General features: G+C 36.5%; 1 protein-coding gene across 1 annotated transcript in view; it reads left to right on the top strand.

Moving 5' to 3' along the window:
* The window catches only part of LOC139141967 (potassium channel subfamily K member 18-like), a 31,909-nt gene that overhangs the window by 11,388 nt on the left and 4,722 nt on the right, over window positions 1-15,799 (top strand). The window lies entirely within an intron of this gene.

The following is a 15,799-nucleotide window of genomic DNA, read 5'->3' as shown; positions in this document are numbered from 1 at the left end:
ATGTACTTAGTCTTAATAGAAATATCTTTCTACAGTGAAATATTCTACGGAAGATTTGACTTACAATCGAGGAAAAAAGATTGGCATGGGCGTTTATCAAAATTTCTCAGATAAAGGGGAATATATATATATATATATATATATATATATATATATATATATATATATATATATATATATGCATTTAAATATATACGAGTTCATGTTGTTACTTGATCCAACACACACACACACACACACACACACACATATATATATATATATATATATATATATATATATATATATATATATATATATATATATATATATATATATATATATATATATGTAAAAATGTAAAAATGTAAATGTCTGCCAAATAACAGTTTCCTTTGTAACCAAATGATTCAGACATACTTATTTTTGACGGGTCAATATGGCGACAAGCACGCTTTTTAAAAATACTCATTATTGCCAGGCAGCACAAAAGGCAACGTATGGTCTAGGATGAGCTGAATAACTCCCACGTGAAAACGCGTACGTGCGGTTTTTGCTCAATAACCTGGTGTGTAGAACTTTGAAATAGCAGTTGAAAGACGCACCCTAAAGTTCCATCAAACAGGTTTTTCAGGTGATGAACCTGCGATGTAGCAGATTTTGACACAAGTATGTTACACATTCACATGCGCAAATATATCAATAATAGGGGAAATCGGTTGAGGTTCTTTTACTATACAAACTTCAGCACACAAAAGAAACAAATCAACAAACGAAATCCCCTCACAAGCAGTATATCTTATACTCTGAAGTTTAATCAGATATCGTGATACAAATCTTGACCCTGTCTATAAGGCAATATTCAGATTAGGGATCGAGTTACAAATACACCCGACGAGCGGGGAAAATGCATCGGCCAAAATGCAACAGTCTAGGTGCTCTTTGCACAGGTACCAACCTTAAGGTTGCCTAAGATTCCTCACTTTAGCCTAAAGTATCAAGCAATCTAGTCTTAACCTAATCCTTACTATCTATGTAAGATTGCACTAAATGATACCCTCTTCTCGTGTCATTCTCTCGGGCCAAGTATGTGATTACTTTTCGAAACTTGGCAAGGCTTTATTCTATACATGTTTCAGAGATGCATAACATGCATTCTGATCCCTAGGTATTTAAAACGTAGATATCCGAACAAACTGAGTGCCTGAAAAGATTTTCAGATAATTGCCATCAGATTACAACGCCAGTGCAGGAACAGCATCCCCCATGCGCTGTCAACGTGGAAAAATCTAGACTAGAGATCGTATTACAAATACATCCGAGGAGCGGATGAAAGTGTATTGGCCTCGTTACAACATATGTACTTTGTGCGTTGATGCAAACCTGCACTTGAGTCTTCAGTATCGCGTATACGTAATCTAGTCTAGAAAACTTGCTATTTTTATAAAAGATTGCAGTAAATGGAAGCATTTCTCTTGCAAACCCTGTCGGGCCAGGTGTGCGCGGTTCCTATCAAAGCTGGGTAAGGCTATAGTCTACACATACACTTGGTTCAAAAGGCGCATAAAATGAAATCAGATTTTTAGAATTTTTAAAAGTAGATATCCGAACAAACTGTGTGCCTGAAAAGGGGGTTGCGAGGTTTCATAGCAGAGCCAACGCAGAAAATCATCTCTCATATTCAGGGGGAGAGATAAAAACACACAGAGACAGCCTAGGGCAGAGGAGAGACATAGAAACAGACAGACAGGCGGACATGATACAGAGAGAGAGAGAGAGAGAGAGAGAGAGAGAGAGAGAGAGAGAGAGAGAGAGAGAGAGAGAGAGAGAGAGACATGCATAGGAGGACACAGACAAACAGGCAGAGACAGACAGGGAGAAAAAGAGAGAGAGATGCTGACAGAGACAGACAGACAGAGAAGCAGATTTGACAGCATGCTCTGAATATGTAAATGATGTACCACTATTACAATATTGCATTCTCACAGTATATGTGACCGAATAAGAAGATACAGTTCATGGTAAAATTTCATTTCTACTTGTAATAAACTAAACTACATCTGTCCTTGTACTATCGGATCGTTGTAATGAGATGAAAATTCCACGTGTTCGATTAATCTATCGCTCCCTTCGCTTACGCACGGCAAACAGAAAAAAATTACGTAACACGATAGCAAACAACAAAGGCTTCTACGTCTTTATCGATGATGACTTAGCAAAAGTGTGACAACTAGTATTCTGTTAGCTGACGAGTAAAATTGAGAAATGTCTTAATCAGCTCTGCGATTAGCTTTTGTATGATTTGCATACAACGGGTCTACACATTCATCCGTGAGATGAAAATTTCACGTGTTCGATTAATCTATCGCTCCCTTCGCTTACGCACGGCAAACAGAAAAAAATTACGTAACACGATAGCAAACAACAAGGGCTTCTACGTCTTTATCGATGATGACTTAGCAAAAAGTGTGACAACTAGTATTCTGTTAGCTGACGAGTGAAATTGAGAAATGTCTTAATCAGCTCTGCGATTAGCTTTCGTATGATTTGCATACAACGGGTTTACACACTCATCGTATTGGGAAAAAACGCGATTTATGATTTTCAGACTTTTTCCCCTAGCAAATTTCTTTCAAGAATCGAATTACATACTTTATACAATTGCATAAAGGACTGTATGCTGATAGTAGTTATTTTTTAATTTCCCTTTTTCACTACGGAGAGATTTTAATCGGCAGTGTATACATTCGCCGATTTCTGCGGCGTTAATAAACTACGACGCCAATCAGGGCTAATAGTTTTCCGCATTCCGAGAAACTGCAAACAGCGTTATATTATACAACCGTTACGTAGGAGACGGAAACCGGTAATGAGGAAACCTTGTAGAGAACGGGAAACCGAAAATTGCATCAGGGTAGAGTTTCAATTCCTCGTGCAATTTCTATGCGTTTATCTTAAGTTCACTCTGCTAGGTCTTACATTAAAGTGATGAGACGTACTTAAGAGGATATTGCGTTTTTCATGAAATAATACCACCATCGTTGTTATATTGAAATGGAAAAGAATTCGACAGCGATACTGTACGGTGTTGCTGAAGAAGAATTGCGTACACATACTTGTCTGTCTGTCTGCCTGTCTCTCTGTATTGGACTGTATGCCATAATATTATTCATGCAAATCACTATCCAACACATGCATGCATACATGTCAACCAGTCAGAGCGTTGTCGATCGGAAAATAGATCTAATAACTGTGCTAAGACTGAAACTTTTACAATCATCGAGGTTAACTGTTATTGTGGCATACAAGGATTGATAAATGTAAGGTATTATAACACATACTGTCACTCAGACGACCGAAAATACAAATTAATGTAAACTGAACGTAGAACATTGATAAACCATACTTTTGCGTAAGGAGTTCCCATGTGACCTGACCTGAACTTCAACAACTATAGACAGGCACCTGACACATTTAGAAACTTGAATTAAAAACACCATCTTGTTCTATTCAATCATAAATATGTTGCCAGAACTATGTAAGGTTTAAAATAAAACTGTAAGGTAAATGGTGAATAATGTAGTAAGTTTAAAGTAAGTTTTAAGTGAAGACTTTACTGGGACTCTGAAGTTTCAATTTTGGTTTAAAACTGCTTTAAACCAAAATTGAAAATTCAAATCCTAACAACCATGTAGCTCTCAAAACAGAACAGAGAAAATAAAACATGCATACAACACTTGTGACAACTAACGGAGGGATTGCATTTAACAGATTCTAAATCTGATATCATTTAAGAATTGAATTAATCAATAAAAGAAACATGGCCGCAGCGTTTTGGGTCTGTGTAGTCGGTTGAAAATGAAGTAAGCAAGTATCTGGGACAGGCACGCTCTATCCTTCTTGCACATTTCCCAAATAGATTCGACTCAGATTTTAATATCAAAGGGTAGCGTGAATCGAGGGATATCATTAGCATTCTTGTCCGTAAATCGTTTCCTGAGGCAGACGCATTATCCACGTTATAATTGACCGCATATAATGATTTCATTTTTCAAAATCGTCTTCAGCGTCCCCCAAGAGAGGAAAAAAGTAAGTAAGTGTTGCCAAGTAACACATAATGTAAGCCAGGATATTTCACAGATGCTTTGAATGTCATGTTCAGAGTGCAAAACTACCGGAGGACTAGAGAGAATTGAAACGAAGACCATAAAAGGAAACGCGCGCGGGGATTTTGTACGTGATTGACTCGTTTGTTCGAAGAAATTGAGAAAATTGGTTCGTTGAATAGATTTGATTAAATATACTCAAGAATGTACACTGAGAAGACAAGACACTCTATAATCGGAGCAATAAGGTTCAGAAACAACATCATACAGTATTCGAACATCTGAGTCTGATTTCTCGGTAAAGTATTAACAATGGCACGATTGAGATTACGTGGCTTCGTTGTGCAGCTAATCTAATGCAACTAGCGCGGCGGGTAACTGGTAAATGACGCAAGCACTGTAATCAGAAGCACAGTCCCCGACACGTTTTTTTACTTCGTGCATGGGTCATAAAATAAATGTATAAAATATTGGTATTTGAAGATAACTGTTTTACAGATGTCCAATTATCGACATGTAAATGGGCAAAGTTAGGCATCTTGTCGGTTACTTAGAATTGCGTTACAAACTCACTGCTTCCACCCACCATACCATAGGATAGTCTCAGTTTAAGTAATGAATAGGGTCTCATTTTGTTAAGTAAAGTAACTGTTATGACTTCATCTATTTACATTAAAATACAATACATTTGTCGATATTTCATGTGGGCTAATGGCATCTAATAATATCTTTATCATCATATAACTATGCACTCCGCATTCAATCTTTACAATAATTCATCCAAAACAATCTCTTTGGTAGTAAGCAAGCTCCCTGTTTCATACAACATCTAGGAGATTTCGAATGTTTATTTTTTTTTCAAAGATTTAGAATCACCAAAAGCAAACGTATGGGTAATTAGACGATAGACGTTTTGCGATACAAAGGATGACGGACCATTTCGCCCTCTCCCCACCTTTTATATACATACAGCACCAGCAATCATATCGATAAACTCTAAGAATATTCAAAAATCTAATGATAATGCCAAATCATATTTTTACCGATATCGTGATCAACCAACGAAAGGCGTGATGCCATCAGGGTCAAATTTTGCAAAGCCCGTTTAAACATGCTTTAAACTTCTCTTTAACATTATCGATAACACTCGATGACCTTATGCAATAAAAAGTGATTCATGCCCTGAACTTTCGCGTAGGCAATATTCAACGTATTAAAGTGACTGTGGCATCACGTGTTCTCCTGTGTTATACCGGCAGGTCAACCTATAACCTGCCCGTGGTATGTTTATCAAATGTGAGTGATCTACAGAAACGCACCGAATCCATATCAACTCTCCACTGTTTTAAACATTTGAATTCGTAAGTATCTTTCAGTGCTAGTACACTATGCCCCACATTTCTAAAACGTCGACAGGCCGCATTCGTAGTGTTTCTGTGCGTTCACGTCGTGTCATATTAAACATTAAGAATATTGCGCTGTCCATGGCGCCGAGCATTTTATCTGTCTGCTCAACCAGGATGTCTTTATACTACTTTACTTCTAAAAATATCCTGTAACATCAGGTGCAATTTCCCTATCCGATTTGCGATATCAGGTATAGGGTATAGGCTGTGCTTCAATATTGAAAGACTTAATTTTGAATTTCCCCTGGGAAACTTTTAACCATTTTCTTGCAAGGTCAAGCATAAAAGTAAGATGTTACTGTGAAAATTTATGTGCTAGAGGTCACAAATTATCTAAAATTTACAGACAATTGACCACTGTCTTTATTTTATATATAGGGGGAAATTAAATTTTCGATTTTACACACACACACACACACACACACACACACACACACACAACCAAATAACAAAGCAAAACACACAAGACGATGAAAACTAAATTTACTTCTTGTGCTACAAAATTAGTCCACACAATGCTAAAGCCTGAATATCTCTCCCCGAGGCGCCTTCTACCCTCAGATTATCGCACTGACGTGAACACATACTTGTCGTCAGACTTTTCTCTGGATTTCTTGCCGGCTAGGGGGTTATTCTTGTAGTTTACGAAGGAATAAAATACATGGACTGCATGAATACTGAATACCAACAGGTCAAGTCTAACAAATACATGACGATATAGAGTCTACTGTCGTACACCACCTGTCAGGCAGTAATTGAAACATCTCTCATTTCAATTGGATTGCTGGACGTCAGACAACTTTCTCTGTAGGCAATAAACCATAGAAGAGTTTTCTTGGTTTTAGAAAGTTTATGACCCCCTTTAACATGGATCCGATTCATGACCAAGTTTGATTTTAATAAGAAATATAGTCATTTCAATAAATATAGAAATTTTACTAGAGCTTCGGGAATAACGCTTATAATAGGCGCTTTGAATAAAATTCTTTGTTTGCCGTCGACTTGTTAATTGGTTTTCAGAGAAAATCAAGAAAAACCCAACAATTTTAACACTTACAAATAAAAATATTATTTTTGGAAAAGAAACCAAATTGTGCTTATGTTAATACACTTGTGTTTTTGTCTGTTTTTCCCCCTTGCTGGCTGGTAGGTTTTTCAAAAATCCAAGGATGGCAAACAATGAATTTTCTTTAAGTTGCCTTATAGAAATTACAAGTATCTGTTTTTTTGTTATTTTATCCACCTATCATCCCATTGGCGAAATACTAATTACAGGCTGAAGTGCAATTAGCCATTTTCCTAATGAAGCAATGATGACCAAAGTGCTTTTCTCAAGGGCACAATGCCATGCTCGAGTCTCCCATCCTCCCATACATTACTCTTGATTTACCAGGGCTCGGGCTCGCCACCATTGGATAGTGTGTCTTGCTAGACACTAGACCACGATCGATGCTTCCGTCACCAAGCCCTGTTCTTTGTGACCATAAATGTCATTTTTGAAACTAACAAAATTACATGTTCTCCGAATTCCTTTAAAGGGCCAGTGTAATGTTAACTTTTGATGTTTTTTGATTATCATTATTCTATATGTCGATTGCAAATGTTTACTCAACCCCCGAAAGAATGTTGAAACAACTATTATTTAGCTTGTCAACATAGCGTAATGCTCTGTTATTGTTTACTTTATGAATTCAAGTCCGGACCAGAATTCAATTATCAACAATAATAACACAGTTTACACATGAACAAGCTGAGTTGACAAGCTGAATACTGTATATATTAACATGCCTTTTGGAGTTGAACAAGAAATTATAGTTGACATTAAAAACAAAAATATTAAAAAAATCAGCAAAGTTAACATTACTGGCTCTGTTGTACTCTGTTTACTTTAGTAACAGATTCAGCTATGATAAGCCATTGTAGCTTTGGATAAACGAGAAAATATTGAGCATGTTCAAGAAAAAATGTGCAATTTTATGCAAGAGTACAGCAATTTCTGAAGAGTTTTGTAAATTATTAAAAACTGTAAGAAGTTTTGTATACAGTCACGAACAATTGCCAGCACGAAAATGCGGAAGCCGGGTGCTAGCTAGTGTTTTTACAATAGAATTATAAATTTTCCAATGGATGTAACATAGGCAGTTCGTACTACCAAACCTAGAAAATGTCCACCTAACGTTGTGATGGCTGCGCAAATTTCTGATCGTAACTGAAGATAATTCTAAAACGTTTATTAGTCGCCACGGACATCGTCCGAGGGGACTTATAGGCTTGGTCATGTCCGCGCGAGCATGCGTGCTTGCGTGCGTGCGTGCGTGCGTGCGTCCGTTCACGAAGATATCTCAGAGATGCTAAAGCGATTTCATTCAAACTAAATTGGTACAAGGATTAATCGCTCTGTCATGCATATGCACGTTGATTTGTTTTGTTATCCGATCCAATATGGCCATGTTACGACTATTTTATTTAAAAAGCGGGGACTGTGTCATTGACAATGACTTTCTGAAAAAGAGCTCTGTTCCTAGAGCGACTGCACTAAATTTGATGAAACTTGGTAAAGATGTTTATCACACAGGCTCTGACAGCACACAATGAGAAATGTCAGTATTACATCAAATAATTGCTAATGTGCATATTTGACGAAGTTTTGTATTTTGGGTAATATGTCTAGAAATACTGCAGCAAATTTAATGAAACTTGGTACAGATCTTTAGCACACTGTCTAATAATAGTGTACAATGACACTTAGCAGTGTTATGTCAATGAATTGCTAATTTGCATATTTAATGAACTTTCGGAAGTGTAATGGCGTGCATAGATATATAATAGCATCATGAATTAATAGCGTATTTACATATTTAATGAATTTACGTAATTAGGCTTACATGTCAAGAAATTGTTTATCAAATTTCATGCAACTTGGTGGAGATGTTGAGCTCACATTGCTTAAAATTTGAATGAAGATATATTATCAGTGTCAGTCGAATTAATTGCTAATTTGTATTTTTCATGAACTTTCCTAATTAGTGGGATATGTCAAGAAATACTGCATCAAATATGATGAAACTTGGTACAGATGTTGATCTTTCAGTACTGTAATACTGAGCGATATTTGATGAACTTTCATATTTCGTGTAGTATGTCTAGAAAATGATGTATCAAATTTGATGAAACGTAATACAGATGTTGATCTTCAAGTAAGGTCGTGGCATGCAAAGATATGTAGTAGTATCATGTCAATTTACTGCTTATTTGTATAGTTAATGAATTTTCGTAATTAGGCTGATATGTCAAGAAATGGTTCATCAAATTTCATGAAACTTGGTACAGATGTTGCGCTCACATTTCTTTAACATTGAATAAAGGCACTTATAAGTGTCATGTTAATTAATCATTAATTTACATTTCTTAATGACCTTTCCTAATTAGAGTGATATGTACAGAAGTACGTTTAATAATACAATTTATTGACACTTAGCGGTAATGTTTATGAAATGTGATACAGGTGATAATCTGTCAATGTTATAACATAATGCAAAAAATGTTTGGCAACATCCTGTCGATTAATTATATACTCAGTTACTTATATAATGACCCTTTTTAATATGGGTGACAGCCCACATTGGTTTAACGTTTCCACCACCATGGAACTCATTCTTAATCACAGACCCAATAATGAACAGGACTCTATCCTCTCTAAGGACTTGTTATCAAAGTTCCCATTAACAAGTGGGGACTGCATTATCAACGATGAATTGTTGTTATCGAAGTTTCATTTGAACACACTTCGGTTAGACATTGTATGGAGTGAAATTACTTAGAACAAATATGATATGATCTATATTTCTTGTCACTAAGATAAAATATTCCACTGCATTCGCAGTGTTTAAACATGACAGCAGCCCGTGAAGCAAATGATAGAATTCCGCAAATGCACTGGTGTTCAAAAATAATTGTCTCTCGCACCCAGCAGTACGAGTTCTTCCATGAGTAATTATAATCAGATGTATGTAGTTCCATCTGAAAGTCGGGGTTTCTATTGTTCATTTCGCTGCCTATAACAAAAAACAAGTGATATTCAAATGTTCTTTAGACAAGTGTGAATCACGGCCTTTCCGAGAAAAGTGCCTTTACCCTTAGCACGTGCCACATGTTAATTCTGTTCTTTTCAATCAACTTTGGAATCGCACACAGCACCTACAAAACGGTTGGTAGCATTTCCTAGTAATGGTATATTCGTTTTATTCACGTCCTAGCTCCATTGGCTATCAGACACGAGTGGCTTTTCACACTAAACGGAAGGCACAGGTGTTTGACGTGCTACTTTTTGATATCAGTATAGAAATTTAATTTTCTGGGACAAAAGACATGTTCTGCGGCATAAAAAAGTTATATCTGTCTCCAAAAAAGTAGAAAACCAACGTACTGCCATTTCTTGCGATCTTGTTGTAATTTCACCGAAAAGTTCCATTTGAAAAGCGTATGTCTGAAAGAGGTAAATAGCAGCATAGTGGTGAGAAACGATTGAGAAAGATGGTATGAATAAGCGCAATGCCATGTATGAGACACTGTTCAAAATCATGACAGTCCTGTAAATGTGTCTAAAGATTTGTTCTTAGAAACTTCACTTAAAGATATAAGATTGTGGGGATAATTTTGAAAGGGAGTCAATCGAGCGGAATTATACACTTGTCCTTGATATCGGATCCGCAAAGCCTTGTAGGTAAGATATCATTATCTATGAAACGGTAATATGGGAGGGGGAGGGTTGAGATTATGACAAAATTTTGTAAAGGACACGATAATTTGTTCGTATAAAAAATAGAAGCAGATATTTGTTTGACATTCAAGTGAATTAGTTTGCATATCTCTAAAGAGATTATGCATTGCGGGTTAACACGTGCCTCTTGCGGTGCCTCTGTCGGTCGTAAACTCAAAGTTGCGAACCGAATTTTAGAATAACATTCTGGACTCAGCTGGTAACGGGAAGTGCATGTACCTTTGTGCAAATGTTAACTTATGGTATACACAGATAAAGCTTTGAAGAAAAGAACACGTGTCTTCGTTCTTGAATGTTCAATAAAATCTAGATCTCGCATAAAAATGGCATAATGACGTCCTATCAAGCGGAGATACATGATACGTAAATCGTTATCTATATTTTGTGCTGACCTAGTTGATAAAAGGTCAAAAACACACACGCATGCGTATGCATGACTGTGCTACAGAAACATAGCAGAAAAGTAATACTTGCATGTACTTAAATATGTAGGAAAAGTACTGTTATGTACACCGACATTTACAGGATTTCCTCTGTGCAGTCAAATATCCAAGCTATGTTTGGCCCGTGGAGGCGAAATGATCACAGCATACCTTCCATGAACCAAATCGAATATGATGGTGATTGTGTGATATAATTGTTTCATAAAAGAGTTCAAACTACTAAATATTGACGATATTAAATATTTTAGTGAAACTAAAGTATATCTATTAGCGCTTCTTTTGCGAGACATCGAATTCAAGCAATAAAAATAATCTAATAACAGTGATTTCACAACGCATTGATGTAATATCATACACCGAGATAATATTCTTCCTGATTGGGAAATTCAAGACTCATTCTTGACTTAATTGTATGATTACTTTTTATGACTCAAGATTACCCATAAGCTCCTTGAGACGTTTTAGATCTCCAGAAAACTAGATTTTAGTGATTCATCACCAAGAAACAGAAGAACGACACCACCCTCGTTCGTACATGCATTACATTTCTGTCGAATGCCCACGCCGGAAACCACTTTACTCGGTGATATTATTAGGTTAGTTAGACGTTATTACGTTCCATCAGTACGCGTAGCGTCCTTGTCATGTGATAAGCAGTACGTGTAGCACAGAACGCCGGAAAACGACATTTCTACACTCAGTCATAATTAAGTGCAGTGTTTTTTGTGTTATCTCAGCGTTTCCGTGAATTTAGACGAGCAGCCTCATAAAATATCATTATAAAATAAGGAAATATCTTTGATATCATATATTTTCTAGACTTTGCACCAGTAAAGAAGGACTTGCTATGATTTATGACGTCAACGAAATGTTGAAGTCTCATTCCACTTTTTATCTGACGCCTCGACAAAATTTCTTTAAACCTCATCAATAACTGTATGTAAGAAAATCGGCCGATCTAATTTGAGGGTAGATAAGGTATAAGTGTAGTCATCAAGTAACGAGTCAGTAAAGTTTCTTTAAAATTACACAAAATTCGCATTTTCTAAGCTAAGTTGCCGCGAAATTATCGGGAATGTACAACTGAACCAAAGTATGCGCACGTTAGCACGGATACGCGTATTCCACTGCGCCCCGTCAGACCTATGCGTATTTACGTGTAACTAAACCTCTTTGATATGAAAATTTCAACAGCCAATTTTTCTAATATCTGGGAAAACATCCTTGTTAAACGTAATGTTATATCGTAGATCCCGATTTTGCGAACGGACATAATGAAAATAGGATCGGATTTCGCACAAACACGCAAGCCATTTAATCTATCAAATCGAGTTAAAATCTTTTTTGGGATAAGCCGATTATGGAAAGACGTTGTAAAATCGACACAAACGCTATAGACTATAACTGTTATATCATTCTATTGATTCGACATATTAAAGTTAATTCAAGCTTCAGGTAATAACTCAAATTTTGACACCTGGCGTATTACAAATCAGGTGGGACTCATACTTAATGAAAAACGTCAGGATGAATTCAATGTTTGACGAGTTTTGCTGCAGGATATAAGACACCCGTGGTAAAGACTGGATTAAATCCGAAAGGCCTTTAAGAGTCTTTTGTAATTGGCATCGGATTGAAGGAAATAGTTTAAGTTTCCTCCTGTTTGGCGCTTATTACAGCGGCACACTTGAATAAGAGGCGACAAAAAGTTCTTCCCCAAAATAATGGTATAGCACACTGGTTAGAATGTGACACAGTTTTTCAATTATTTCCAAATTACACGATGACGTGCATCCGTCTGATGGCGGGAAAGTTTGTAGAATCTTGATTGCGCTCGTTCCATCATTATTGACTGTAGGTTTACCCGACACAGAAATGTCGAATGTCAAGGGCCAAAGTGCCTAGAATATTCGAAAATAATAACAAAGTTCAGATGTTACCGCTTTACCCAAATGAGACCAAATAAGGTCATTACCCGCCTCGAAATCGAAACATTTAAATTTCGCTTTCTATGAAAATCTCTAAATCTTCGCATGACATTAAGAATAACAATCAGGGATCACCGCAAAAAAAATTGGCATTAACAAAGTACCTAATAATTTACTAACACTTAAAATTTCCAATGGCCGCCATCCTTGTTTTAAAATTTAGGGAAAAATAATTTTCGATTTTTTCACAAAAATAAGATAATGAAAACTTTCTTTAATCCCTGAGCTTCAAAAGGAGCCCTCGCAGGCGGTGGACCAAATGCATTGTAAAAGTTTGAAAGTTCTAATATCTATCTCCAGGCGTACTCTACCTCAAAGGAAATGAAAATGGCACTAAATGAAGTTATTCACCAACATACATAAGGTCTGCCAAATGTGTTTTATGATTAATGTTTAATAGATTTCTATAGCGCTTTTTCTACAATATAATATTCAAAAGCGCTTTACAACAAACAAAACAATAAAAAGTATACATAGTCAATAAAAATACAAAACCGTTTAAAACAAGATATAAATAAAATCTCATAAAATGTTCAATAATATTAAGAACTAATCAGTGCAGTTAATAAAATTGTTTATAAGAAATGTTTAGCATATGTGCACAAAAGTGTTCTTGTCGCTTGACTTTAAGGTACAGTGTCACCTGTTCCAATTTTGCCACAGTTACCATGGAAAGAGAAAATCTAACCAATTACAGATTTTTAAGCGGGTGGCCGCTTTAAAAACAGCGCCCTTGCACGGTCATTTTGAATGCCAAGGAAAGCCCCTTTGACCATATATGGGCATATTTAGATTACAGCTGACTGTATACTTTTAAACCTCCATAAACTGTATTTTTGGCTATTTTTTAGAACTTTTGTTTTGTGGTTTCCTTGCACTTTCTGCATTGAATCCCTAAACTGTAATTTAATGCCAAGTATTTAGCAAATCAACACAACCTATATGATTATAATCTCTATTGTTATTATTGAAAATTGTATTCAAGTCCGGACTAGAATTCATTTGTAAACAATAAACAATGATCACTACACTCATACAAGCTGTGTTGACAAAAAATAATACTTGAATTTCAGCATGACAAACGGATTAGGGTCAGACACGGTAGCTGATATACAGAAGCAGAATACTGAAAAACTTGCCACAAGTTACAGCTTATGTCCCTTAAAAATCTACAAATATGCATGATCACCCTCGTCTAAAAAACGACGTATCCTTTGAGCATCATTGGCTGATTTCATCTCAGCTGGAAGTCAGGAAGTCTTACAAAAATATTTTAGATTTATTTTGACTTGACTGTGAGGTATACAAAACGTTTCACATTTCAGATAAATGTGCCTTCGAATTTAAAACCCACAAAAGATTTCAGCCACAAGTGAAATTTGGGTTCAAGGAGCATTTCCCTGAAGAAATTTGTGACACAAATAGATGAAAAATTGACAATATTTCCCGATTACAACAGTTTTTTTTCTAAAGCCTGGCACGGCGTCTGAAGTTTCACCACTTCCCTTTACAATCGCTTTTGGCACTTTCAACTGGAGGAGAGATTTCAAAAGAGATTGACTGGCGTGTGTGGGTGTACAGGCTTTGGCAGGTTTTTCACAGCTTGTTATCGGAGTCGTCGCAACAACTTGAAAGCAAAATGCCAATCACCTCAACCTTTGACTTGTCGCTGTCTACGATACAGTCAGTGTCGTGTTTGATAGATTTTCACTTGTGGAGGCAAGCGACACATTTCATCAGATGAGAGCACGCAGTCTCAGTCACTTCCTTCATGGAAGATACCCTTCCATGTTTTGTTGTGTTTTTATAAATTCAAGGGGTCAACTCAAAACAAGTCGATGTGTTGTGAAAGGTTAAGAAATGTCCTTCAAAATTATCGAGTTTTCCATGCCATATATAGTAAAGAGCTTTCAATCATTTGAGCTCAGTGATCAAAAGAATAAGAACACCCTCGCAACCAGACGATTTACCTAGTATACAGATGTGCAAATTCAGTGTCCATGCCCCGATTTCGTGGAAAGCGAGGACTTTAAAGTTCATTTACCTTATGACCCTTTCCCAACCTCTAACAGTAACAAACAGCTATGAATATGCAGCTAAGCATGTCAAAGCGGATTACCGTGAGCGTTTATTGAACTCTACAAAATGTTATAACATTGAATATCATTGAACGTGATATAATAAACAAAATAGCTCCAACAGCTTTCTTGTGCCATATGGCAGGCGACCTACTTTGCAAACTGAAGCATTCGAGGCAGGTAATAAACTATTAGAATTATTCGATCACTTGTTACATTAAACGAAAATGCGTCTTTGTGGATTTTGCTTGAAAGTTCTTTAGAGGATTCTCGCTTTGTCCAGGTCCTTGGGTTTGCGGCAATATATACATCGGTTGTTTATCTGCGAAGCAAGGTCCTCTTTTTTTCTTTGATAGGGGTCAAAGTAGCCTGTATCTCGATATGGCCATTGCTAGAAATATTGGAGAGTACAGTCTGAAGTTCCCAAGCAATAGACTTTAGCAGACTGTCCTGCAAACGGTGCGGTGAACGTCACGGTGAAACCTACATTGGTCAGAGAGTATACTAGTAGCTGTCGCGCATGCTCCGAAGCGACAAATGGCCAGTTTAACGCAAATCTGATTTATAAGGAAATATATTTCGAAATTAGATATTTACCATCTAATAGATCGTCGAAAGGTTAAAAAACGAAATAAAATAATTTACCTTGAGAGCCAAATCAACTGAGAACAGTGTCGCTACGATTTTCTTCTTGACCAGGTATACATTTTTAATATTTTGAAAATTGGAATAAATTTAATCTGAATTGAATTGTGGCTTTTAGCAAGAAGACTAATTGTATCAAGGTGGACATGGTGCCAATAGAACATTTAATATTGGCTGTCCCTGAAATGCGACGGACATCTCGCGGGATAATTGCTTCCTGCCACGTACGTAGCCTGCTGTGCAAAACAAAATACAGAATGTTTTTGTGCAAAACAAATACGTCACAGGTAATATGTAGCGGCGTGGAAGATTAATTCTAATTAGTAGATTATCATTATTAACGGCAACTTTCGGAGTTTGAAACTAGGGCTATT

The sequence above is a fragment of the Ptychodera flava genome, chromosome 10, assembly GCF_041260155.1.
Source record: "Ptychodera flava strain L36383 chromosome 10, AS_Pfla_20210202, whole genome shotgun sequence".
Classification (NCBI taxonomy): domain Eukaryota; kingdom Metazoa; phylum Hemichordata; class Enteropneusta; family Ptychoderidae; genus Ptychodera; species Ptychodera flava.
Note: the sequence above shows the minus strand (reverse complement) of the source record. Positions and strands in the feature narration are given on the sequence as shown.